This window comes from Phocoena sinus, chromosome 9 (genome assembly GCF_008692025.1).
Source record: "Phocoena sinus isolate mPhoSin1 chromosome 9, mPhoSin1.pri, whole genome shotgun sequence".
Classification (NCBI taxonomy): domain Eukaryota; kingdom Metazoa; phylum Chordata; class Mammalia; order Artiodactyla; family Phocoenidae; genus Phocoena; species Phocoena sinus.
In genome coordinates, this window is record NC_045771.1 from 39,796,415 (window position 1) to 39,823,049 (window position 26,635).

The 26,635-nt window shown below is 36.3% G+C and overlaps 1 long non-coding RNA gene across 2 annotated transcripts in view; it reads right to left on the reverse strand.

Moving 5' to 3' along the window:
• Positions 1 to 12,474: 12,474 nt before the first annotated feature.
• Positions 12,475 to 26,635, reverse strand: part of LOC116759631 — a 280,299-nt gene continuing 266,138 nt past the window's right edge. For both annotated transcript variants that reach the window (XR_004351517.1, XR_004351518.1), the window contains 2 exons: positions 25,512 to 25,609; positions 12,475 to 13,146 (listed from right to left, as the gene is read on the reverse strand). This is a non-coding gene — a long non-coding RNA (uncharacterized LOC116759631). The remainder of the gene's footprint in view (positions 13,147 to 25,511; positions 25,610 to 26,635) is intronic.

The window sequence follows — 26,635 nt, forward strand, 5'->3', positions numbered from 1 at the left end:
GCTTTTGACAAAATTCAACACCCATTTGTGATAAAAACCCTCCAGAAAGTAGGCATAGAGGGAACTTTCCTTAACATAATAAAGGCCATATATGACAAGCCCACAGCCAACATCATCCTCAATGGTGAAAAACTGAAAGCATTTCCACTAAGATCAGGAACAAGACAAGGTTACCCACTCTCACCACTGTTATTCAACGTAGTTTTGGAAGTTTTAGCCACAGCAATCAGACAAAAAAAGGAAATAAAAGGAATCCAAATCGGGAAAGAAGAAGTAAAGCTGTCACTGTTTGCAGATGACATGATACTATATGTAGAGAATTCTAAAGATGCTACCAGAAAACTACTCGAGCTAATCAATGAATTTGGTAAAGTAGCAGGATACAAAATTAATGCACAGAAATCTCTGGCATTCCTATATACTAATGATGAAAAATCTGAAAGTGAAATCAAGAAAACACTGCTATTTACCATTGCAACAAAAAGAATAAAATATCTAGGAATAAACCTACCTAAGGAGACAAAAGACCTGTATGCAGAAAATTATAAGACACTGATGAAAGAAATTAAAAATGATACAAATAGATGGAGAAATATACCATATTCTTGGATTGGAAGAATCAACATTGTGAAAATGACTCTACTACCCAAAGCAATCTACATATTCAATGCAATCCCTATCAAACTACCACTGGCATTTTTCACAGAACTAGAACAAAAAATTTCGCAATTTGTATGGAAACACAAAAGACCCCGAATAGCCAAAGCAATCTTGAGAACGAAAAAAGGAGCTGGAGGAATCAGGCTCCCTGACTTCAGACTATACTACAAAGCAACAGTAATCAAGACAGTATGGTACTGGCACAAAAACAGAAAGATAGATCAATGGAACAGGATCGAAAGCCCAGAGATAAACCCACGCACATATGGACACTTTGTCTTTGATAAAGGTGGCAGGAATGTACAGTGGAGAAAGGAAAGCCTCTTCAATAAGTGGTGCTGGAAAAACTGGACAGATACATGTAAAAGTATGAGATTAGATCACTCCCTAACACCATACACAGAAATAAGCTCAAAATGGATTAAAGACCTAAATGTAAGGCCAGAACCTATCAAACTCTTAGAGGAAAACATAGGCAGAACACTCTATGGTATAAATCACAGCAAGATCCTTTCTGACCCACCTCCTAGAGTAATGGAAATAAAAACAAAAATAAACAAATGGGACCTAATGAAACTTCAAAGCTTTTGCACAGCAAAGGAAACCATAAACAAGACCAAAAGACAACCCTCAGAATGGGAGGAAATATTTGCAAGTGAAGCAACTGACAAAGGATTAATCTCCAAAATTTACAAGCAGCTCATGCAGCTCAATATCAAAAAAAAAAACAACCCAATCCAAAAATGGGCAAAAGACCTAAATAGACATTTCTCCAAAGAAGATATACAGACTGCCAACAAACACATGAAAGAATGCTCAACATCATTAATCATTAGAGAAATGCAAATCAAAACTACAATGAGAAAAAAAAAAAAAAAACTACAATGAGATATCATCACACACCAGTCAGAATGGCCATCATTAAAAAATCTAGAAACAAATGCTGGAGAGGGTGTGGAGAAAAGGGAACCCTCTTGCACTGTTGGTGGGAATGTAAATTAATACAGCCACTGTGGAGAACAGTATGGAGGTTCCTTAAAAAACTACAAGTAGAACTACCATATGACCCAGCAATCCCACTACTGGGCATATACCCTGAGAAAACCATAATTCAAAAAGAGTCATGTACCATAATGTTCATTGCAGCTCTATTTACAATAGCCTGGAGATGGAAACACCCTAAGTGCCCATCATCGGATGAATGGATAAAGAAGATGTGGCACATATATACAATGGAATATTACTCAGCCATAAAAAGAAACGAAACTGAGCTATTTGTAATGAGGTCGACAGACCTAGAGTCTGTCATACAGAGTGAAGTCAGTCATAAAGAGAAAGACAAATACCGTATGCTAACACATATATATGGAATTTAAGAAGAAAAAAAGTGTCATGAAGAACCTAGAGGTAAGACAGGAATAAAGACACAGACCTACTGGAGAACGGACTTGAGGATATGGGGAGGGAGAAGGGTGAGCTGTGACAGGGCAAGAGAGAGTCATGGACATATACACAGTAACAAATGTAAGGTAGATAGCTAGTGGGAAGCAGCCGCATGGCACAGGGATATCAGCTCGGTGCTTTGTGACCGCCTGGAGGGGTGGGATAGGGAGGGTGTGAGGGAGGGAGACACAAGAGGGAAGAGATATGGGAACATATGTATATGTATAACTGATTCACTTTGTTATAAAGCAGAAACTAACACACCGTTGTAAAGCAATTATACCCCAATAAAGATGTTAAAAAAAATATCAAATGGCAATTGATAAGGACTCTGCAGAAAATTTCAGCTAGTTAATGCGGAAGGATAATTTAAAGGGAAGGTAGCGAGTCAGGGAATATCTCTCTAAATGAATCACAAGAATAATTAACCATATGAAAATCAACATAAAAAATTCCTAATAGATGAACAGTTGGCGCAAAAACCCTAAGGTGAGATCTAACTTTGAGAAACAGAAATAACAGCTATGTTGCTAAAGCAGGTAAGAGAAGAAATGGCATGCATGGCACCAGGGAGGTAGGCAAAGGTTACCGTCACATAAAACTTGATGTATCAAGAAAAATAATTTGCATTTTACTCTAAGTAACCCTTTGGAAACCCATTGGAAATTAATGGATCACCACTGTTCTTACGAGAAAGGAAAAATTTCTTAAAAATATTTGATATTTTATGCCTGTTAGAATGCACTGTATTATTCCATCCTTCTGCATCATACTCTTCCTTGCTTTGGGTTCTACAGCATAGCTGGCTATCTTTCAGTCCATTCAATTTCCATGATTCCTCAGACCAAAAGGCATTTGACCATGCTGCTTCTTTCACCTGAGATAACTGAAGTTATAAATAAATGAGTGGATTATTTTTAGACATTGTAAGAAACCAACTCATACCCAGACTTCTGAAATAATAAAACAACTGGAAAGGGGAAAACAGGAGACTTCCTCCCAACCTCACTTCTTACTTCAACATTAAAGTCAGTGCCTGTTCCACCAGAACCACTTTCCATCTCTTAGTCTCAATACTTATTATGTATTTGTAGATCCGACATTTCTCTGTAAAGCAACACAGCCTGAAACAGAAGGGAATCTGTGACGGTACATTTTATTCTGAGTTAAGTCATGTAAAGTAAAAACAAGATGAGCATACAGAGCTGTACACTCCAGAGAGAACTGTGTTTACATGCAAAAGAAGACATACAGATTGGTTTAAATTATGACAGGAACCAGGAATGAAAAATATATAATTCTCACCTTAGGCAAACAGAGCTGCATTCTATAAATGCCTAATATAAAGTAGGGCCTATGTAAGAGTTATCTAAATAATTTAACTTAAAAGTAGTGTAAAGATACATGCAAGTACAGAACATAGACATCCTGTCAGCAGCTTCTTGGTCAGAACAGATGTCTACTGCTTCAAGGCTACACAGACTTGGGAGGTGAAGGTGTGTGTAGGGCTGGGCGGCCTATAAAATATTCCACAACAAAGCATAGAGCCATTTTCTTAAAATAAGCAGAAGTAAACCTATAAAAATATTTATGACAGGAAACAATATGACGTGTAAAACTATATTAATTTTGAGTTTTCAGAATATTTTAAAAATTCATGAAATAAAATATTAAAAATGAAATTTAAAAGAGTATTATGATATATATGCAACAATGCTAAGAAATTAAAGATGAAAACAGAAAAAATATTTTCATGAGTTAAGAAAGAACAGAATGAACCAACACAAAGTCAAATCAGCAATTTGGGAAACAGACTGAAAATATCTTTAAAATATGATAACTATGAAAGACATAATGGATATCAAAAGCTGATAACATATAGAAAATGTACAGAGAATATAGTTTCACATCATGGGTAAACTACATTTCTGAAAAATAAGCTTGAATAAGTAAAATAGAAAAATAAAGAAAAAAACAAAAGAAATATTCAAAAATATTCCCACTGTGTGTGTGTCTGTGTTTAACCTACTGACTGTAAGAATTCACTACATTCTAGGCTCAAATAATGCAAAAATAACATGAGTTTGACATATTCTGGAAAAGTTCTACATTTTGATAATAAAGAAAATAAGATCATAAATTCTCATGCATAAAAACATAACCATTTTTAGGGAATATAAAGTAATTCTGGTTTATTACATTTTCATAACCTACCATCAATGTGTAAAGACAGTCTAAAGAGATTTTTTAATATGCAAAATAACACAAAATTTAAAAATGATCTTTGTTACCTGGTCCCAAAAATTCCCTAACTGAAAACATTAACTCTAAAACAGAGGAGTCTGGATTTATAGAATGGCATAAGCCTGATTCTCTCTCATATCATCATCTCTGTGATGGCTATTCGTTATATTTAAAATTAAGTTTAGATCACTCATTCATTCAATATATTTTCTGAGCACCCATTAGGCCAAGGACTATGCTAGGCAGCAGAATAATGACAAAAATAATGAGCAATATGGTAACAGAAGTGCAAAAGGAAAAGACCAATATTGAATCTTACAGGATGATTACATAAAGTTAATGATACAAGTGTAGAAACACAGATCTTACTGCAAAGAAAGAAACTGTGGAGCAAGAGAGTATTAAGCTAAATTTATCTTAGATTAAGAGGGAGTCATAAGTAATGAAATTGTTCTTGAATATGGAAATTTTGAAAATCGTAAATTTAATCATGTGTATTATTTAAAGCTATAGTATAAACTCAATCATTTAAGATAAGAGCAAAAAAGCAAAGATATACCTTTATAATAAATACTATAATTAAAATAATTTTAACTATCATGAAAAATAATACATAAAAGACACACTAGATATTAACATACATTAAAAAAATTACCCATTAAGAGAAAACATATATTTTATTTGCAGATAAAGCAATAAACTGTAAGAATATATTATTTTTTTGAGAAATAACTAAAGCACAAAATTAAATAAAAATGTAAAAATGGAATGTTATGTGAAATAATTTTGAATATGGAGAATTTTAAGAGTTTTTTTATATGATGCCTATGAGAATGGGTATAGGTAAATAATATCCCTAAATAGCTATCCTTGTTGGTACTATAGGTGATTTTACAATTTGTAATTTCTATATTTCCATTTTTTTCTTAAAAAGTATATACTTTAAGATTAGTTTAGGAGTCGAAATTTTTATGAAAAAGCAAACAAATATCTCTGGCTTATTTATTATTTTGTTTGAGCAGAATATTTCTCATCTGTCTTGCTTAATTAACTAGTCAAGTCAGTACTTTGTTATTTTAGCAAAGATGAATAAATCTAGGAATTAATGGCTATGCACAGGGAATATTCTTAGATATCATGACCTTGATTTTAATGTGTCTCTAGAAATGCTGGATATTAAATGAGCTGGAACTTGTTTATTTTTCATCATTTGAAGAAATATTTATTCTTACCTGATATACTTGCCCCCAAAGCTCTTGAGATTTTTTGTTCTACTTTCCTAGCAAATGACAACTTTGAAGTGTCTATTTCATTTGAAAAGTAGTGCATACATTTCAAATGTTTAAATACGACAGGAATAAACATCATTATGATTCCAGTTTGAGGTACAATTTAAATGTTAAAATGGTTATTTTAATCATTTTTTTATGAGGCCACTTTAACCAGTCATCAACTCCCCCATTATCCTCTAATTCCTGCGTTCAGACAGCAGAATTTTCCATTTTTGCAAAACGTTCTCTTGCCCCATGGCATTTCTGATAATTCATCACCCAGAACTAATTACTTAAAAATCCTTTACACATTTTCCATTTGCTAAGTTCCACCTTAAAGTCTGCATTACCAGAGAATTATTTTTGCTTCTCTTCCCCTCTCTGCACAAAGCCTTCCTGGCCCCTCTCCCCTCCATTTATTCCTGAGATCTTTTAATTCCTCTTCTCCTTTTAATGTTGAGAGGTTAAGTTTAGCACCCGTTTTTCTCCACAGACATGCATGTCCCAACTCATGCCAAAGCTCAGCAAAGCAAAGAGGGTTTCTAATGAACAGGACTCTCCTGAATTTTATGGCATTTTATTAAGCATGAATTTTGATTCCTCTCCCGAAACACAAGTATCTTCCTAAAATATAACATACTCCCCTGAAAGGGAGTTCAGTGAATTAAGATTTCTCTGTCCTCTTCCGCCACTGTAATAGAGCCCAGTAATGCTTAAAATGTGGTTCCTGGCCTAGTGTCAGCGTCACCTGTGACCATGATAAAAATTCAGATTCTTGGGCCCTAAACCAAACCTACTGAATCAGAAATTCTAGGAGTTTCCCCATTGATTCTGATGCCTGCAAAAGTTAACAAGCAATGAAAATAATCTGCAGCCACACAGAAAAATCGTAACATGTATGGACTCAAAATATACTTCTATGGGACTGGGTCATATTAAGAATGGCAGCACAGGGCTGGGAACAGAGGTGGAGAGGTACATTCAAAGTTGAGTTCTGGTCACGCTGCCCTGAACTTGCCTCATCCCCTGCTTCACTCTTTAATAGCCCTCTTGAGCCTGTTTGTCCTACTCCACTTTCTTCTTCCTCCATCACACAGTTCACTTTAACTCATTGCTGGATGCCTACATACCTGACCTGGATTCAAATCTACCTGAAACTTTTTCTGTGCTTTCCACAGGCAGGGCTCACCCTACTCCCAGGTGAGACTGACCAACTGGTCCAGTTCTCTATGTATCATTTTCCTAGTTTCCCACTTCTATAGCCTTAAACCACCTGGTAACAATTTTTATGGTGTTTCACTGAATGCCTGAGGTCATCAGCAATTCTCTCCACCCTGTCTGGATTGGAACGCCAACATCTTCTGGCACTGAGTAACCTGCTGCATCTCTGAGCTATTTCTAGCCCTACAGCAGCCAGTCTTTGTTAGATCTTGCTGAGTTTTTTGCTCTGTGCATGCACAGGCCAGCCTTTGGCCACATGCCTGAAGGTAAACCCCTGCCCCCCCGCACCAGACCTCTTATGCATTCCTCTGCTCAGCAGCCGTTCCTCGTGTACTCTGCTCCACAGTCACCTCGGAAGCTTCAAACTTTGATCTGTACCACCTCAGCTTAGCAACGCTGTTCTCTTCTTAGGCTCTATCTCCACACTGTCCTGTCAGAGTTCCCCCAGGGAGAAAGGCAACACAAACATGAGGCTTAAACTGTATGTCTCACTTCTCTTGAGGATTCATCATCCTTTGCTGTCTGTTGTCAAACGCCCAGTATGGGAACATAGTCAAGTGCCAGTTAACCCATCAAGGCTGAAAGAGAAGTTCTGAGTCTTGTTTTGAATTTTATTTTTTTTCAAGCTGTAATCTTTCATGTCTGTCTTTCATTTTGACTATATTTAGCAATCCATAACTTTCTAATTTGCTAATTGTAAACGTTTTGGAATTTTTTTGTAGACTAGACTCCCTAAGAAAAAGAGCCTGAGCTAGAAACTTGGTGAAAGTGATGTATGGAGGGGAGGGCTCTCAGGAGAAGGGGCGAGAGGGAAGCAGGATGCGGAAGGAGAGCAAGTCAGGAAAGGTGTGGTTTTGCCCGGAGCACTGCCTTTCGCCTGACCCCACAGGAAGCTCTGGAACACGAACTAAAGCAGAGTCATTCTCCACCGTGAGGCAAGCGGGCCAGATTTATGTACCCTCATTTCAATCAGTTGTTGACTGATGGCTGTCCTGGGAAGTGCTGGTGGGTGCTTTCGGGGTGGGAATGTATAACTTCCCAGATAGGTTTGCTCCTATTTAGCTGAGGGAAATCCTCTGATACAGGGGTTAACTTTGCGCCTTTGGCAGTGAACATTTGTCCTGCTGGTGAAGAGAACGTGAGCAGACAAAGAAAAAAAGAAAGAAGAGGAGAGGAGAGAAGAGAAGAGGAAAGGAAAGGAAAGAAAAAGAGAAGGGAAGGGAAGGGAAGAGAAGGAAAAAAGAAAAGAAAAAAAATCCACTAAATTCTTGTAAACCAAATAAATAATTTGGGGATATAGTGAGTATAAATAGCATTAGCTACTTTTGTTTTGTTTTTTTGCGTTATACGGGCTTCTCACTGTTGTGGCCTCTCCCGTTGCGGAGCACAGGCTCCGGACGCGCAGGCTCAGCGGCCATGGCTCACGGGCCCAGCCGCTCCGCGGCATGTGGGATCTTCCCGGACCAGGGCACGAACCCGTGTCCCCTGCATCGGCAGGCGGACTCTCAACCACTACGCCACCAGGGAAGCCCAGCATTAGCTACTTTTTAAAAGAAACCTTTTCAGGGCTTCCCTGCTGGCGCAGTGGTTAAGAATCCGCCTGCCAATGCAGGGGACACGGGTCCGAGCCCTGGTCCTGGAAGATCCCACATGCTGTGGAGCAACTAAGCCCGTGTGCCACAGCTACTGAGCCTGTGCTCTAGAGTCCTCAAGCCACAGCTACTGAGCCTGCATGCCACAACTACTGAAGCCCATGCAGCTAGAGCCTGTGCTCTGCAACAGGAGAAGCTACTGCAATGAAAAGCCCACGTACCACAGTGAAGACCCAACGCAGCCAAAAATAAATAAATAAATAAATTTATATTAAAAAAAAACCCAAATACTTTATTGAATGTCTAAAATAATATTTAATGTCAGTTTTATTAAATATTAGAGAAAGTTTTATATTTCTACTTAAACTGACTGAAAAAGTTTTGCTTTAATAATATCCATTTCTGAGGTAAAATCTCTCAGAAAAAAACTAACATTGATTCCTTAAAATTAGGAATTCAGATTTTTACAAGGAGAACAGACTAATCAATGTTTTTTTTATATGAAAACATGTATTCCCTTTGTAAAAAAAAAAAGACATGATCTCCAGAGAATTCCTAAAGTCACTGTTTGTCTTTCTACAAGCGGTATATAAATTCCTTCCTGTTGGGTTTGCCATTATGATTAGCATCATTGTTGGCGATATTTGCCGTCATCTGCTTACTTTTTTCTCATGTATTTGGAATGCTTATGAGTAAAAGTCTTCTTTTTAAATATAATTTGTAAAAGAATATTTTGAAAAATCCCCAAATCAAATTTTCATACTTAACACAATTATTGAAAATACTTATTCAATATGTTTATTCTAGCTGATGTTTACTATTTATTGAGCATCCACCAGGTTGCATGCAATGCCTTTTCTGTATTTTTTCCCCTTTCCCAAAGAAATGGAAGTCATTTAATTCAAGAATTCTTACCAAAGATGTATGAATTTATGCACACTTACGATCTTCTGAGGATGATCTATAACACCTGTTTTCAACTAAATTGAAGGAAATACCCTGTATAATGCATGTTCTGTCAGAAAAGCAATATGGGAAATGAAAGCTAACATTTCATGAGGCTGCTACGTCACTTCATATTGAAAGGTACGTCAATCAATCAATCTTTGAAAAAATTACTGGTAATCATTTTATGTGAAGTACTTTACTACATGTTTAAAGGGAAATACAATATGGAAACCTACTTCCCAAAGTTTTTGCATTATAATTGGTGGCAGCCTAGCATGATAGGAGCCAAAAAGAACAAAAAGAAATGCTTCCCCTGTATACCTGTGGTACTTGTCAGATAGTCTTAGGATATAGGTAGAGGGATGCTTCACAGAGGTAAAAAGACATCAATCTATTAAATGATGAGAGAAAAAAGCTGTAAAATAAGTTTCACAAATTAAGTAAATCTTCACACACCTACAACCTTGAAAATATAACTTTAGGAGTTTTCAGAGCAGAATGTTGCAAACCTTCTAAGAGGATTCATAATGTCAGCCCTGTAGCCTGAGACTTACATTAAAAGGCTTCTGTGAACATTAATCCACTTCTCAATGAGTAGTCTTGACAGATTCAAGAACAAAAATCAAGGATTGGTCAATTGTCATTCTCATTCCTTCCCTGGCAATTCATTTGGCATTGTGCAGACCTATCCAGAGAGCTTAGCATGAAACACTGTGAAGAGTGCTTGAAATTGAAACGTTTGAAATTTCAGAGGACTTAAATGAAGTTGAGTTAGCCTGGCCTCATTTTCCTGGTCAGTAAAGGCTTTTTAGACAGTAAAAACCTACATTTTAGCAGTGTATTCTACATAAATAAAAGAATCTTCACATAAGACATCTATTTTAATTAAAGCTGGAAAACCGAGTGCTTGAAAAACAAAACTATCTCTTTTCTCAGCTTTCTGGTCTGGAGGTACTTTCCTGAATTTAAAATCAGAAATGTTTAAGTGGTAACAGCAACACATTGGCAGACTTCTCCATCCTTCTGAAATACCAGAGTCATTTACATTTGATATGCTCTAGTATTTTTAGTGCTCAATCCACCTTCTGAGTAGCCGGAGTGTCTTTCTAAGAATTCTGCCAGAAATCAAAAATGTCACCATTTGTAATCTGTATTATGTTTTAGGCAGCTAACAACTGAGAACTTTGTCTTTGTCTTCACCTGATGATTTGGAGTAGACTCTGTCAGGGGGCCAATGACAAGTCAAGAGAATGAACTGGAACTGGAACTAAGAACTAAGAATCTGGGAAAGGAGAAAACAGGGATGGTGCTCAGTCAGCATCCTTATTAGAGAATATTAGTTAATCCTACTAGCCTAGAAAAGCAAAATCAATGTACAAATCCAAAGGCAAGGAGAGGGTACGAAAAATGCAGATACAGCCGGAGCCCAGATCTCTGAAATAGAAGGGCAGTGAGATGGTTGTGAAGCAAGGCTGACCCAGAAAAGCTACTGCAAGTGTGACTGGAGTGGCCTGCTTACTATTCTTTGCTGTTGAGACATGCAGCAAGTTTCAAAGGGTCAGGCTGCCTCAGAGGTATGAAGTCAGGATATAGAGCTAATAGGCAAGTTGGAAATCTGTGCAATTAGATAATGCAGTAAAGGCTTCAACTGTGATATATATATCCTAATGAGAAAAATTCACATTTATTGTAGTGCCTGGTATAGGACTAGATTCCAGAGCATTTTGTCATTGTTAAAATCCTTGCTTGTCAAACTTTCATTATATATTGACCTCATTTTGTTAGTTAAGAGTTAAGTTTTTCACTTAAAAATAAACAGAATTATTTAGTATGCCCTACACTAAAGCTACTTTCCATGATCTTCCATAATATCCATTATCATAGCAGTCATATCTGCTATGATGTGACTGACCACTTGGATATGGTACCTATATTGCCATCTACTGGAAACTATTTCAAATTACATACGGAAACACCAGACCACAGAGAATGCTGCTATAAAAGAGTTCAGTTCTTTATACAGTGACATAATGGTGAAATTTCTGGTAGACAACATGGTAAAAATAAGCACTATGTGATAACTCTGCTTTCAGTTCTTAATGAATACAAACAGCCTGTGTGAATTTCTTCACTCAATGTGCCGGACGTGATTTTGTACAATCAACACCTCATCACCTGATGGTTCTAAATGTTCTGTTTTTGACACACAGGGATGCTTCAAAGTTTTATTAATAAAGTAAAAGACTGGACTTCCCTGGTGGCGCAGTGGTTAAGAATCCGCCTGCCAATCCGCCAGCAGGTTCAATCCCTGGTCCAGAAGATCCCACATGCCGTGCAGCAGCTAAGGCCATGTGCCACAACCACTGAGCCTGTGCTCTAGAGCCCGTGAGCCACAACTACTGACCCCGCGTGCTACAACTACTGAAGCCTGTACACCTAGAGCCCGTGCTCCACAACAAGAGAAGCCACTGCACTGAGAAGCCCGCGCACTGCAATGAAGAGTAGCCCCTGCTCGCCACAACTAGAGAAAGCCTGTGCGCAGCAACGAAGACCCAACGCAGCCAAAAAATAAATAATAAATACATTTTTTTAAAAAAGTAAAAGACAGGGGCTTCCCTGGTGGCGCAGTGGTTGAGAGTCCGCCTGCTGATTCAGGGGACACGGGTTCGTTCCCCGGTCCGGGGAGATCCCACGTGCCGCGGAGCGGCTGGGCCCATGAACCATGGCCACTGAGCCTGCGCGTCCGGAGCCTGTGCTCCGCAACGGGAGAGGCCACAACAGTGAGAGGCCCGCGTACCGCAAAAAAAAAAAAAAAAGAAAAAAGAAAAGTAAAAGACAAGTTTGAATTTATTCCATCAGGAAAATTATGAATACTTTTTAAATTCATGTTTTATTCTAAACACTGGTATTCTGATGTTGTGTCTTCTCATAATGTTTATACTCAAAGGAAATAGAAAGGAAATGCCTTTCCTTTGTATAATTTAAGGTAAAAAACAGTGTAATTTAAAAGTAAATTTAAAAAGTATAATTTAAGGTAAATAGCATAAATATTTGAAAAACATGTAATATTATGCATAAGAATGTAGACTTTAAAATTCATTTTGTTGTATTTTAATAAATTGGGCCCAGAAAGACATAGTGATTAAAATCACAACTATGTTATGGTAACATTTAGGATGAGAATACCATGCCTGGAAAAGAATATGATTTAATTTAACCTTAACCACACAGTGACTTTTTACAGGGTTCAATTTTCATTAAATTTTTTAAATAAGATCTTGAGGATCTGGAAACTATTTAAGCAAATCAAATTAAATATTTTTTGGTACCAATAATGTATGATATACAATTTTCTACAAAAGAAGTATGATTTCTTGTTATTATAAAAATACGCTGATTCCACATAAAATGTATCAAAATTTACTCCAGTATTATATTAGACTTTGTTTTATATAATAAAGTACCATCATCAGAAAACTTAATATATTAAGTTTTCTGTACAAGAAAACTGTACAAGAAATTTTTCTGTACAAGAAATTTTGCATTCTTCTTCATGGAAATTGTTAAGAAAGCAAATTGCTCAATATCTACCATCTATCCATAACTGTAAATATTACAGAAATGATTTGTACTCACAACAATGCTACATATGTCTCTGTCTTCTGATCTTTGAATTATGCTTCTTAAAATATATTGCATCAGTCTTGAAGAATTATATGATGGCAAAGATCCTTGAAAGTGTATCTGATTCCTCCTGTTGGCTTCAGCTGGAAATGCATGAAAGTAATAGTAGATGGGTGAGTCTTATTATTCAACAACTACACAGTAGCAGAAACCACAAATTCCCTTCCAAATAAGTTCATTCTTAAATTCAAAGACCTTTTCTATCAAAACAGTCCTTAATATATGTGACTGGGTTCATGCTGCTGTAGGTTAAAATTATTTCCTCCATGGAAATAGAGAATGACATGACATTGTATATTTAGGATATTATCAGTGAGTTCCCCGGAATGACATCTAGTCACAAGAACCCTTGCTAAAAATCTCTTTCATGTCAAAATTAATGTTCAAATATTAATTATATAATTATATGCTAGTCTCAGCTTTCTCTTTTAAGGAATAAATCTGGTTACTTAGTCGCATAGATCCCATCTTGCATTACAAGATTGTTGTTTTGAAGCTTAAGGGAAGAGTTTCAGTATCCTGTTTTAGCTTCAACATTCTGAGGAACAAATTATGAGTTCTTCACCTGGATTTCAGTTATTGATTTTCCCTGGTATTTTGGATTCAATTCTTTCTACAGTGAGACAACAATAGACTCATTTCCCTACGATATTTACCCTTGGCCATGCATTGGTTAGTATTACAGAGAAATGCTAAAGAGTATAATATCCAGCCAAAAAGTTCAACTTGGAGAGAAAAAGGCTGGAATTCTAAAGACTCCATTTGCCTTCCCTAAAGTCATGAAGAAAGGCAATGACAGCATCTTATAAATATTTCCCACTGCCATAGAACACTGATCCTGCATAGAGGTCTGGGTTTATAACTGAAATATCTCTATTTTAGGATAGAGCATCAAGCTTAACGACATAGTTCAACTGAACTGGATCATCATCGGATTTGTGACATCTTCTAGAGATGTCCAATCAAATCTGTCACTGGTACTTGTGCCTGCACCATTTTTTTGTAGTCTTCTTGATTTCCTATTTAATTATTTCAGTCTAAGAAAAAACAATTTACCTTCCCTAACTAAATCAGCCCGGGCTGGCATTTAGAAACTCATTCCAAATGATCTCTTTAAAGAGACCAATGTCATACAGTTTGTAACAAGTTCTTTTTTGTTTCATTCTCTCCCCTTCTATTCCCTTTGGTTTCACTGTATCTACTCCAAAATGCAGTAGTGCTTAGAAAAAATACATCTGGATTATACAGCAGGTCATCCAATTAGAATAATAGATAGCTCACTCACTAAAACATTTACCCAACTGAAGGATGCATCTAATCAGCAGGTCTTTCAATAACACATGCTGCACTGTGCTAGGGGTTACAAGTTCACAGATAAAACGTGTTCTATTACAAGAAGTATATATTTTGGAGGACAGTTTTGCCTGAAACATATATATGTATTTGGTCCTTTGAATTAATATCTTCTTAAAATACAAAATGCCTTATTTTGTGTCTAGCATATTTTAATCAGCATGTTTATACACTCCATCTGTGTTGTATGTGTAGCTGAGGTTTGCTGATTTTCAGTGCAATAGATGGTTTCATGAAATAATTATATCACAATCATTTATCCATTTCATTCTTGATAGCCATTTATGCTACTTACAGGTTTTAGCAATTTTAAATAACACTGCTATGAATATTTTGTGACAAGTCTTGTTGCACATGTGTACCCACATATGTTGGAAGCAGAGAGGAATTTCAAAATCCTGGAAAATATCTACCTTTAAAGTTAACAGATTATATCAAATGGTTTTCCAAAGTGTTTATACAAAAATTTACTTCCATCAGCAGTGTATGAGAGATACTGTTGCTTTATTTAAATTTTTTTTTTCCATACTAAAGTTTCTTTTTAGTTTCTTATTTATTTTTTTGGTGAGGTATAGTTGTTTTACAATGTTGTGTTAGTTTCTACTGTACAGCAAAGTGAAGTCGAGTTCCCTGTGCCATACAGCAGGTTCTTATTAGTTATCTATTTTATACATATTAGTGTATATATGTCAATCTCAATCTCCCAGTCCATCCCACCACCAACCCCCCACTGCTTTCCACCCTTGGTGTCCATACATTTGTTCTCTACATCTGTTTCTCTATTTCTGCCTTGCAAACCAGTTCATCTGTACCAGTTTTCTAGATTCTACATATATGCATTAATATACGATATTTGCTTTTCTCTTTCTGACTTCATTCTGTATGAAAGTCTCTAGGTCCATCCACGTCTCTACAAATCACCCAATTTTGTTCCTTTTTATGGCTGAGTAATATTCCATTGTATATATATGTACCACATCTTCTTTATCCGTCTGTCAATGGGCATTTATGTTGCTTCCATGACCTGGCTATTGTAAATAGTGCTGCAATGAACATTGGGGTGCATACTGTTGCTTTAAATTCTTGTAAAAACTTGGTATTGCCAATCTTTATAGCCCTTCAGGAGGGTGTTTAGTGGTATGCTGTAGTAGTTTTGATTTGCATTCTCCAATGATTAATGAGATTGCACACTTCTTGTATTTTCATTGGCCATTTTGATATATCGTGTTTTGTGAAGTGCCTGTTCAAGTCTCTTGCCCATTTTCTTTTGGATTCTGTGTTTCTCTATATTCTGGATATGAGTCTTTTCTAGATTACGTGGATTGCAAATGTTTTCATTAATTTTCCTTTCTCTCTTTATGGTAACTTCCGATACATAATTTTAACTTAGTCCAATTTCTCAATCATTTTTATTATTAATGCTTTTAGGAGTCCTGTTTAAAAATATTTCTCTACCCAAGATCATAAAAGTGCTCTTTTATGTTTTCCAAAATCTTTCATGTTTGTGCCTCCCAAAGTCTGTAGTGCACCAGCAATTGAAGAAAGGTCAAGTTATTTTTTTCCCCATAGGGATATCCACTTGGCATTGTCCCATTTTTTTGAAATGAAAATCTTTCCCCACCGGTCTACAGCACCACCCTTGTACCATATAAAATTGTATATATATTCATGAGGCTGCTCTGATATAGCTGTTCTGTTTCATTGATTTATTTATCTTAGCCAGTACTTTCGTAATTATTCTTGCTTTATAATTAAGCATATATATCTGATAAGAGAATACCCTTTGCATTTCCAAACCAGTATCAGTTTACCAATGTTCACATAATAATAACCTGCTGGCATTTTTACTGGGATTACATTGAATATACAAATCAATTTGAGGGAATGTAAAAACATCTTTAAATTATTAAATCTCTTCATTCTTGGACATGGTATACTTAACAATATTTCTAATGCTGTGAGAACTTTTCACAGGATTTATTGCAATGTATTTAAAATACTTCGATGCTATTGCAAAGGCTATATATACATGCATATAATTTTACTTCTACTTTTTGACACAGTATCCAACAACCTTGTCAAATTTGCACATTAATTATAATAATGAATATGTGTATTCTCCTTTTCCATTCTTTTACCTTTTAAAAAATTGCCTTATTGCACTGGCTATGATTTCAGGTATAATGCATAATAGAAGTGTTAAGAGAGGATATCTTTGTTTTAGCCTTAATCTTGGAGAGAAAGTATTCAGTAGTTCACTATCAAATACAAAGTTTCCTTGATGTTTTCTGTGCCTACCCATGATCAAATTAAGGAAGTTTCTTCTGGTCCTAATTTTTTTTTTAATCATATATAGATGTTTAATTTTACCAAATATTTTCTGTACTAATTTAGTAGATTATATATTTGTCCTTTATTTTGTTAATATGAAAAATTAAATTGGTTATTAAAGGTTAAGCCCACCTTTCCTTCCTGGAATAAACCTAATTTGATCATGATATGTCATCCTTTTTATATAATACTGAATTGGATATGCTTTTATTTTGCTTATAATTTTTGAATCTATGTTTAAAGTAAAGTTGATCTACATTTTACCTTCCTTGTAATGTCATTGTTGGGTTTAGTTTCAAAGAGTATCCTTACCTCATAAAAAGATATGAAAAGATCTCTATGTCATGGGAGTGTTATTTCTTTCTTAACCATTTAGTAGAACTGGTGAAACCAAGAAGGACTGTACTTTTATTTGTTGAAAAAAATTATATATTCAATCACTTTAAAATTATAAGATTAGGTAGATTTACCATTTTTCTTTTTTTGCTGTGTCTGGTTTATATGCATTGTTTTCTTGCCTAATATCTCTCTCTTCTCCTTTGTTTCTGTTTTCGTATATGATAGACGACTCGACTATTGCCCTTAGGTTTTTAACTTTCTCTTCTGCGCAACCCATCATTTTGCGTCTCTGGGCTTTCTTCTAGCTATATTCTCCTGACACTTCTTCCAATTCATTAACCGTTCTTCAACTGTAATGAACATGAAATTACATTAATCTATTTAGAACGTAATTTTAATTGTTTTATTTTTTAGTTCAATAGCTTCAATTTGTTTTCTAATGTATTTTCTGTATGTATGTATATAACTCACACACCTAATTCTTATACATGCTCTGCTAAAGATCTAATTTTGTGCTTTATTTCCTTAAATATATTAAGAATAGTGATTGCATAGGTTGTGTCTGACAACTCCATTAAATGGTTTCCCTGTGGATCCTTTTTTATAGTCTGTTTCCTTCTTCTCCTCCTCCTTCTCCTCTTCCTCCCCTTTTCCCACCCATTCCTCCCCTTTCCCCACCCCTTCCTCCTACCTCTTCCTCCCCTACCTCTTCCTCCTCTGCTTCTTCTCCTTCTTCTTTTTCCGTCCTTTCTTCCTTCCTTCCTTTCTTTATGGCTGCATTGGGTCTTCATTGCTGTGCGCGGGTTTTCTCTAGTTGCAGCGAGCAGGGGCTACTCTTTGGTGTGGTGCGTGGGCTTCTCATTGTGGTGGGTTCTCTTGTTTCAGAGCAAGGGCTCTAGGTGCGCGGACTTCAGTAGTTGTGGCTCGTGGGCTCTAGAGTGGAGGTTCAGTAGTCGTGGGGCACAGGCTTAGCTGCTCCGCGGCATGTGGGATCTTCCTGGACCAGGGCTCGAACCCGTGTCCCCTGCATTGGCAGGCAGATTCTTAACCACTGCACCACCAGGGAAGTCCCTTTCCTCTTCTTCTAATTTTGTTTTTACTTTAAAATTTTTGTTCCTTCATGTGCCTGTATTGTTTTGATTTCATAAAATAAAGAAATAAATGGAAACCTAGGAAGATATTCTATTCCAGTAAAGAAAGTTTATACTTGCTCCTGGCAAGTGAGCAGGGACACAGCAATTCAAAGCACCTTGATCTAATGTCAGGATTGAGAAGGTATACTGAAATAGCTTTAAATGCCAATCTCTCCCACATTTACCCTTACTTAAAATATATGGGAATTCACCAGTATTATTCTTCTTTGATGCTCTGTGAATACCAAGTTCTGTCTCTGAGTCATAGGAGGTTGTAGAAACTCTTGTTCTTATTCTGGTTTTGAGATGTATCTTCAGAAATCAGCCCCCTCAAATATGAGGCTTACCTCCCTGGATTTCTTTCTTCTCCCAGACCTGGACTCCATGATTCTTCACTGCCTCGATAGCTCTGCAATGTCTTCCAGGTGAGTTTTAGTATATTTTTACCTAAGACTGAAAATGGTCTAATTTTCTAGACTGCCATTACCCTAAGGCTGAATATATTTTTAAATAGATAAAATTAATAGAGGTAGTAAGAAAGCAAATGCAAAACAAAAAATTCCCCATAAAATTATACTCTTAGAAAATAGAGTACCATTTTCTCTGTGACATGACTTACGCTTTCCTTAAAAAAAGTATTTTGTCAGTGTTCCTATACCTCAAAATTAACTTTAAAAAATGCTAATTGGAGCTATTTTCTAGAACTGGTTCCAGCTTGCATTTTCAGTAAATTCTTGTGGGAGAGAAGTTCATAGAGGAGCTCTCTGAATCCACTTCTATTTAATGGATTTGTCAGATTCACTGAGTCTTCACTGCTCCTTCTGGAAGATATTCTGACTGATACACCCAGTATGCTGATTACTCATGGTTAGTAGGCTCTTCTAAATGTGCTTCTGTATTTCTGCCCACATTTGTCAGGTTGCAAAGCTTGTTTGTATCATAAACTGCTGAAGTTTGAGGAACATAAAGGTTACTTTTTATTGTTTACTCAGAAGTGTTCCTAAGCATTTTTCTGTATCTGGGTTCACTGTCTTTGTTTCCTTACAAATAAGGAGAATGGAAGCAATCTTGAGCAAATGCTTGTTATGCCTCACCTTTTTTTTTAAAGTAAAGCAACTGCTCTGTCTCTAGCCACTGGTGTCCTGGATTTCTTTTTTAAAATTAATTAATTTATTTATTTTTTGGCTGTGTTGGGTCTTCGTTTCTGTGCGAGGGCTTTCTCTAGTTGCGGCAAGCGGGGGCCGCTCTTCATCACGTTGCGTGGGCCTCTCACTATTGCGGCCTCTCTCGTTGCGGAGCACAGGCTCCAGACGCACAGGCTCAGTAGTCGTGGCTCACGGGCCTAGCTGTTCCGTGGCATGTGGGATTTTCCCAGACCAGGGCTCGAACCCGTGTCCCCTGCATTGGCAGGCAGATTCTCAACCACTGCGCCACCAAGGAAGCCCTATGCCTCACCTTTAAGTAGTAATATGATTGATTTATTCCTTTTATAATCTGGGGGTAAACTGAAGAGCTAACATTACAAGCATGTGAGCACGTGCACGCACACACACGCTTTACTCTCTAGTGTCATCTGTTTTTTCTACTAACTTAAAAAAAAAAAGTTGATGCCACTTCTGTGTTCCTGACGTCCAAAGAACATATTTTTAGAACACATACTTTCTCTTTCTGTGTATTTTACTAACCTGCGTACATCTGTATGAACTTAAATATTTTTCCAAAACAACTAACATATGCAGCATTTAGAAAGACAATTTGAAAAATTTTATACATAGATATATGAACTTGTAACAATTCTTTAAAACCTGTCTTGCCAATTTTTTCTTTATATCACCTCACTAAAACAGTGTTTAAAGGTATGATTCAAAACAGGTGACTTGCAATTTTCCTGAAAACTCAAAGCCCACATGATAGTTAAAAAGCTTTCTACCTTATCCATTTAATCATTTAAGTTCTACTCTTGAGAAACCCACTGTGTAATTTTATGTAGTATAAAGTTAACATTTTTGGTGAGATTCAGTGAAGCTATATTAACGGTAAGTCAAACTTCAGAATCAGGTACCTCATTTTCATCAAGCATTATGTGGATGATGGTCTTCTTTCTCCCTGTAAAATGTGTGCTACATTTTCATTAACCATAAAAATACACTAAAAACTCATAATTATGGCAGTAATGATGACTTTTAAATAGTGCTAAGAAGTTTAAAAGTATAAAACCTCTCAAGACTTATATAATATGCAAAATAAATTATTATGCCACTTCACTTAGTGAATATTAAGTAAGCTTCTTTAGCTACTTGTGCCATCAGTTTATTTCACTCAGCTGAATAGTCTAATAATATTTTCATTAAATATTTATATGAACAATCAAACACTGTAAATGAAGAGCATATCCCTTGACATTCAAGATGGTTTCCAGGGTGATATCAGCAGTTTGTTATGTAGGTAGGGCTCATTTGCTATGGCTTAGAATTATGTTTTCCATTAGCTTTGAGTATCATATGTCTGACCTTAGAATAAAGGCTATTCATCATGTCTTCTAATTTCTAAATTTTATTTCTTCATTGAGAAAGTACTGACAATAGAAAATTAAGTGCATTTAAAAGTTGGGGTTATGTTTACTAATTCAGCCAAGGAAACTGATGAACACAGCTCATATTTTAAAGCATTGGAAAATATATTCTTTGCTGTTATATGTTTAATACCATCCTGTTCATCTCACTTATATTTCCATTAAGTAAAGGTGAATCTAATATTTGACTTCAGCTTTATATGTGATTTTTCAATTTATGAATGCATGATAGCATAGTGACTGAAATTTAATTGTCACATTTAATTTTAAATCCTGCAAGGGTAGTCACGTGCTAAGTCTGTACGTTTCTCCTCCTGAAATACTTGTATTACTTTCATGGCTATTTGAGATCACTGGAAGTTAATATCAAAATGATCCTGTACATTATCTAGATTATAAATCTAGAAATTAGATTCATATCACAAATTTCAAATAAATACAAAACTTCTTGGGTTGACACTTCAAATGCTTGGAAGAAGTTACAACTAAAACTTAAAAAGGTAAAAATTATTAGCTTCAACATCTTACGGAAAAACCTGAACAAATCTTTTGGCCACCCCAATACAAACAGGGACGTACAAAAAAAGTTCTATTTGAAGCAAATTAAATATGACTTATTTGCATCTTTTGTGATTAATGGGAAATTTAATTTAGATTATTATAGGGCTAATCCATACGCAGCTCGGGGCCATGTGAAGGCACTGAACGTCCTTCACATCAGTACTCTCTGTTTGCTGATATGGAACACCGTCCATAACTGCACAGCTTCTGTAGTCTGATTGTTCCACTATTTCTATGATATATTTGGGTGTAGGGCATATATTTGATAAGGACAAAAACCCTGATGTCTACCATCAAGCCTCTCAGTCACAGTAAATAGGCAATATCCTCCAACTTCTCCAGGATATTGCAAGAGCCCGACTTATTATCCCCACTTGTTCTGGAAACCATAGACCTTAGACCAAGCCCGCTCTTCCCTATAATAATGTTTCCAATTCCCACCCTTTAGTCACTAATTCATCATGTTCCATATATTTCTTGAGAACACAGCATAATGTCCTCCATCAGTTTTGTCTTATAATAGTTCGAGTGACCGCATAATTCGTCATCCAAACCAGAGCATTTTGGGGGTAAGAGGTATTAATAATCATGAGAAGGCAACAAATACAGCTGGCTGTCTTACATTAGGCTCCCCAGAAGCAGACTCTGGTTTATATTAAAGTGATTTTTTAGGATGTATTCCCAGGAAAACCTGGTAGAGGAGTGGGGAAGTAGAACTGTGATGGGAAAGAGGCCTAGCAAGCATGCTGCAGCAGTGAAGTCCCATGGTAGTACACTTACCAGATAAAGTACAAGATATCCAGTTACAATGGATTTTAAATTAAACAATAATTAATTTTTTATGGTATAAGTATGTTCCAAACACTGTGTGGGACATACTTATACCAAAAAACAATTCCTTGCTGGCTGTCCTGTTTTTTATTTGCTAAATTTGGCAAACCTACCCAAGAGGTCTTGGGAGAGTGAAAGAATATGGATCACACCTGGGAGGGCCACGGGACAAAGTATATTTAAACCTCCATATCCACCAGTCACTGGTGGAGCACAGCTCTGGATGAATATAAATTCCCAGGCAATTGCATCTTTCTGGGTACTCAGGCAAAAGAGATCGATCATAGGAGTCTGAGGGCAGAATTTCCACAGAGAGACACAAGTGCTAGCTGTTGGCACAGAAGCCACACTGGGAGCTTCCATTTGCAAAGATGGGAAAAAAGAGATCTGAGGGGGTATGGGCAGAGCACTGACAGCATCCTATTATCCCAGGAAAACTGACATGTGTGGTCGTCCTGACAATAGCTAGTGGTCTATGTTTAGGGCTTGAAAGCGCTCCTGAGACTAAGAAGAAGAAACACTTTTTTGGAATTGGATGGTAATGGGGCTCTTCCAGAACACTGGAAAAAATAGTATACCCTCCCAAACATCCACAATTTTACATCTCAATGAATTACCATGCCATCAAAATTAACTGGGACATATACTCTCCATTTTGTAGATAATGCAAGTGAATTTATTCCCTAAAGATTATTTTAACTTAACAGAAATTAAAAGGTCATGAAATGAAGTTTCTTGCTTTATTTTCGGACAAATTTAGCCATTTATGATAGATTATCATCCTGTAAGTAGGACTAACATGCACATTACTTAAACACTACCTGAAGATTAATTGGAGCTTCATGTGGTACAGAAGGCAATGGCTCTCCCAATTAAGAGTAAAAAAAACTCAGCGTATGAGACATAACTTGGAATAACCTTCCATTTCTTTTCAGGTTCTTCTGGTAATTCCATATCCTGAACTTAATGTATAGGCCTCCTAGGTAATTAGGTTGCTAATTACTATTGGAGTTTCCTCTGACCCTAAGGAATTGTACAGTTAAATTTATTCTAAAAGTTAACTACAGTTTTCTGACTCCTTGGGGGTGAGTAAGTAAGATAAGAAGTAAGATAATGAAAATTTGCTTCCAGGTTCAGAAGAAGGCCTTCTCCTATAATATATAATGCCTGATTATTCAACATAAAAACATCACTCACGGGCTTCCCTGATGGCACAGTGGTTGAGAGTCTGCCTGCTGATGCAGGGGACACGGGTTCGTGTCCCGGTCCGGGAAGATCCCACATGCTGCGGAGCGGCTGGGCCTGTGAGCCATGGCCGCTGAGCCTGCGCGTCCGGAGCCTGTGCTCCGCAACGGGAGAGGCCACAACAGTGAGAGGCCCGCGTACCGCAAAAAAAATAAAACATCACTCTTTTACATAGATAATTTACAGTTTCTATCCTACCACTGAACTTGGCTATCAATTAGCTTGTTGAATCTATTAATGCATGCATGTAAATATGCATGTAGTATATAATAGTAGATGGAATAGTAAGTGGTAAGATAATTAGATTGATATCCTTGAGACATTGCCTAATAGAACTACCTAACCCATCAGGATGCATCTTTCTTTTAGGAAATATGAAAGGTAACTTTCAGTCCAGAGCTCTAATTAGGGTATATACTTTCTGGGGAGCCAGAATGTATAGATCCTCCTCTCTTCATAGCCATGAGACCAAAGGTATGTTTGTCATTGCAGGATACTGAATGTTCTTACAGAGAAAAAGTATGTGATGAGTGGTTCCTTGAGGAGAAAAAAAAAACAAAATAAACCCTCCGCAACCCATGATTTATTTGATTATATCCACGTTTTTTAGCTTAGCCTGCAAGATCCATCTTGACCTGGCTCCCGCCTTTTCCTGACCTCACGTTCTAGTGGTCCATTTTTAAACACACACCATTACAGCATACCCCAAATTAACATTATATCTTCCCTTTGCTAAAACTGCTCCATCTCACTGGAATGTGCTCACTACATCCCTGCCTCACATCCCCTGGCTAACAGCTACTTATCCTTTAATACTCCATTCAGGAAACACACTTCAGGAAGTCTTCTCTGTTCTTTCCCAGACTTGGTTAGGTATTTCATCTATTCTCCCATAATGTATAGTGCATATACTATCTTCACAACCTGAGGCATTGGTGTACTTCACCTATGTATGCATCCCTTTCCCTGGAGAGGAAGATATTTGAGCAGAAGATGAGATCCAACTTTCTCTGCATTCTCTAAATTTAGCAGAATATCCAGGGCACATAGGAGGGTTTCAATAATAGTTTATGGAATGGACGAATGAATGAATTAATCGCATACTCTGGCTTGCTACTGAAGCTGAGAATAAATAACCATGAGCTGAGGATAAGAAAATGTCAAGCCTTCAGTTTAAATACAGCTCTATTTCATTCTAAGTTGATTCTTAAATAAGGCTATAATGCAGATAATTGTTAGCTGGTAGATTTACAGTATAAAGTATTAATACCATCGTTAAATTAAAACATGAAATTCACTATAGAGATTTTTTATCGGTCTACCATTAAAAAAGAATATTAGATACAACTTTTTACATCCTATTTTAATCATTTTTCATATTCATACATATTAAACATATGCATATACATACGAAAGCAAATGAATGATTACAGTAATATTACTATGAGAATAAAATAATCATTCGTGTCTACTTGTCTCCATCACCTTATGTCTTAAGAGCTAAAGGAGACAGGATTAACTTAACTTCTTTAATTTAAGATTTAAAGGAGACAACTGATTAGCTCTGTTAAAATCAATTAACAATGATATTTAGAATGTCAGAGTAAATTCAAACACTCTGATCTTACGTTTTTCAAATCCCATGAGAAGAAAATTTCATTTAGTCTAATCAGAAAAGTAGAGGTTGCCTAAGATCAATAAACTTAGATCTGGATTCTAGGAATCAAGGACTGCGCGCCTATCATAAAGCATTCGACTATTATTCTCTCTTACTATTTAATTAGAAACTGGTAATTGTCATTTTGCACATAAATTAAATTCTTTGAGGCACATTAGATGATACTCTAACATTTAAATAATGCTTTTTATCTTTAACATAATTTATAGACATGAATTAAGTAATCTTCCAAAGAGGCTACTTGAAAATTTTATCTCCCTTGAAAGTGATTATGGTTAAAATTTCCACTTAGTGGCATTTATATAATTGTGCAACCATTACACTTCACAGCTAAACTAATCCATCATTTTTTCCCCCAGTTACCATTTACTCTGATACTAAATGAGATAAGCATTAGATACTTACATAGTAATTTTATCAGGAACCTGGACCAGTGGACAGTTTTATCCTTCATATCTAGTTCTTGTGCTTCTGGGGGAATTCCCAGTGATGCCATTCTATTCCTTGAAAATAAAGTAGACAATGGTCTTTAATACCATTCTTTAACAGGAAAAAATGTTCACCGTTAACAATATCACATGGGTACCATATTATTAATGAAATGAAAGGAAGAACTGCGTTATATGTTATCTTTTCAGTTGCACTGGATGAACAGAGACACACTCAGGCAAAATGCAAATAATGGGGATTTATTATGAGGGTATACTGGAAAATAGGAAAGAAGAAGAAACATTTTTGTGAGTGTCACATTAAAAATTCCCTCAAAGAAAGATACAAGTGGCTTTTTTTGTACTCTTGTCTAATCCCTACACTAAGCCATAGGCTACTAGCTCTTTGATCAGTCAGCTGGTTATAGACCAATCAAATGTTGGCCAGAAAGGCAGGGTAGCATGGTACGAAGTATGGCAATCTTTGTATAAAGATTTTCTCACCAGAGAGCTGAATAACCATCAAATCTTTAGCAAATGTCCAAAGGGGACAAAATAAGTAGCAGGCATCTGAGGTTTATCAGAAGAAAGGCAATACAACTATCATTTAAGATGAAACTTCAGAGTTTTTCCAGTACAAAAATCATAATTTATGGAACACTATGTAAGATGTGCATTACATATATCAATTATTTTATTTAATCATCAACAACACTGGAAGGTAGATATTGCTAACCTCACATTACAGATAAGACCCCCAAATTAAAGGAACTTGATCAAGTTCACACAACTAGTATTAGAACTAGAATATCAACTGAGGTTTGGCCGATATTAAATCCAATTCTTTCCTCAATGGTACCACACTTTCACAGGAATTATTATAAAATCAATTAACGGTTATGGGTTGAACCTCATGGTAATTAGTCATATGCAACAATCTCTCATTCTTATTAACTTGGAGCATATTAGAGTGGGATATATTCTTCTGCTATTTGGGAGAGGGTGGAACAAAGTTTACACATTCATGGATATGAAAGAAATAATTATTTTTCTTTGGCTCAGAACTAATGGGAGGCAAGTCAGGTGCACTCAGCAAAGACA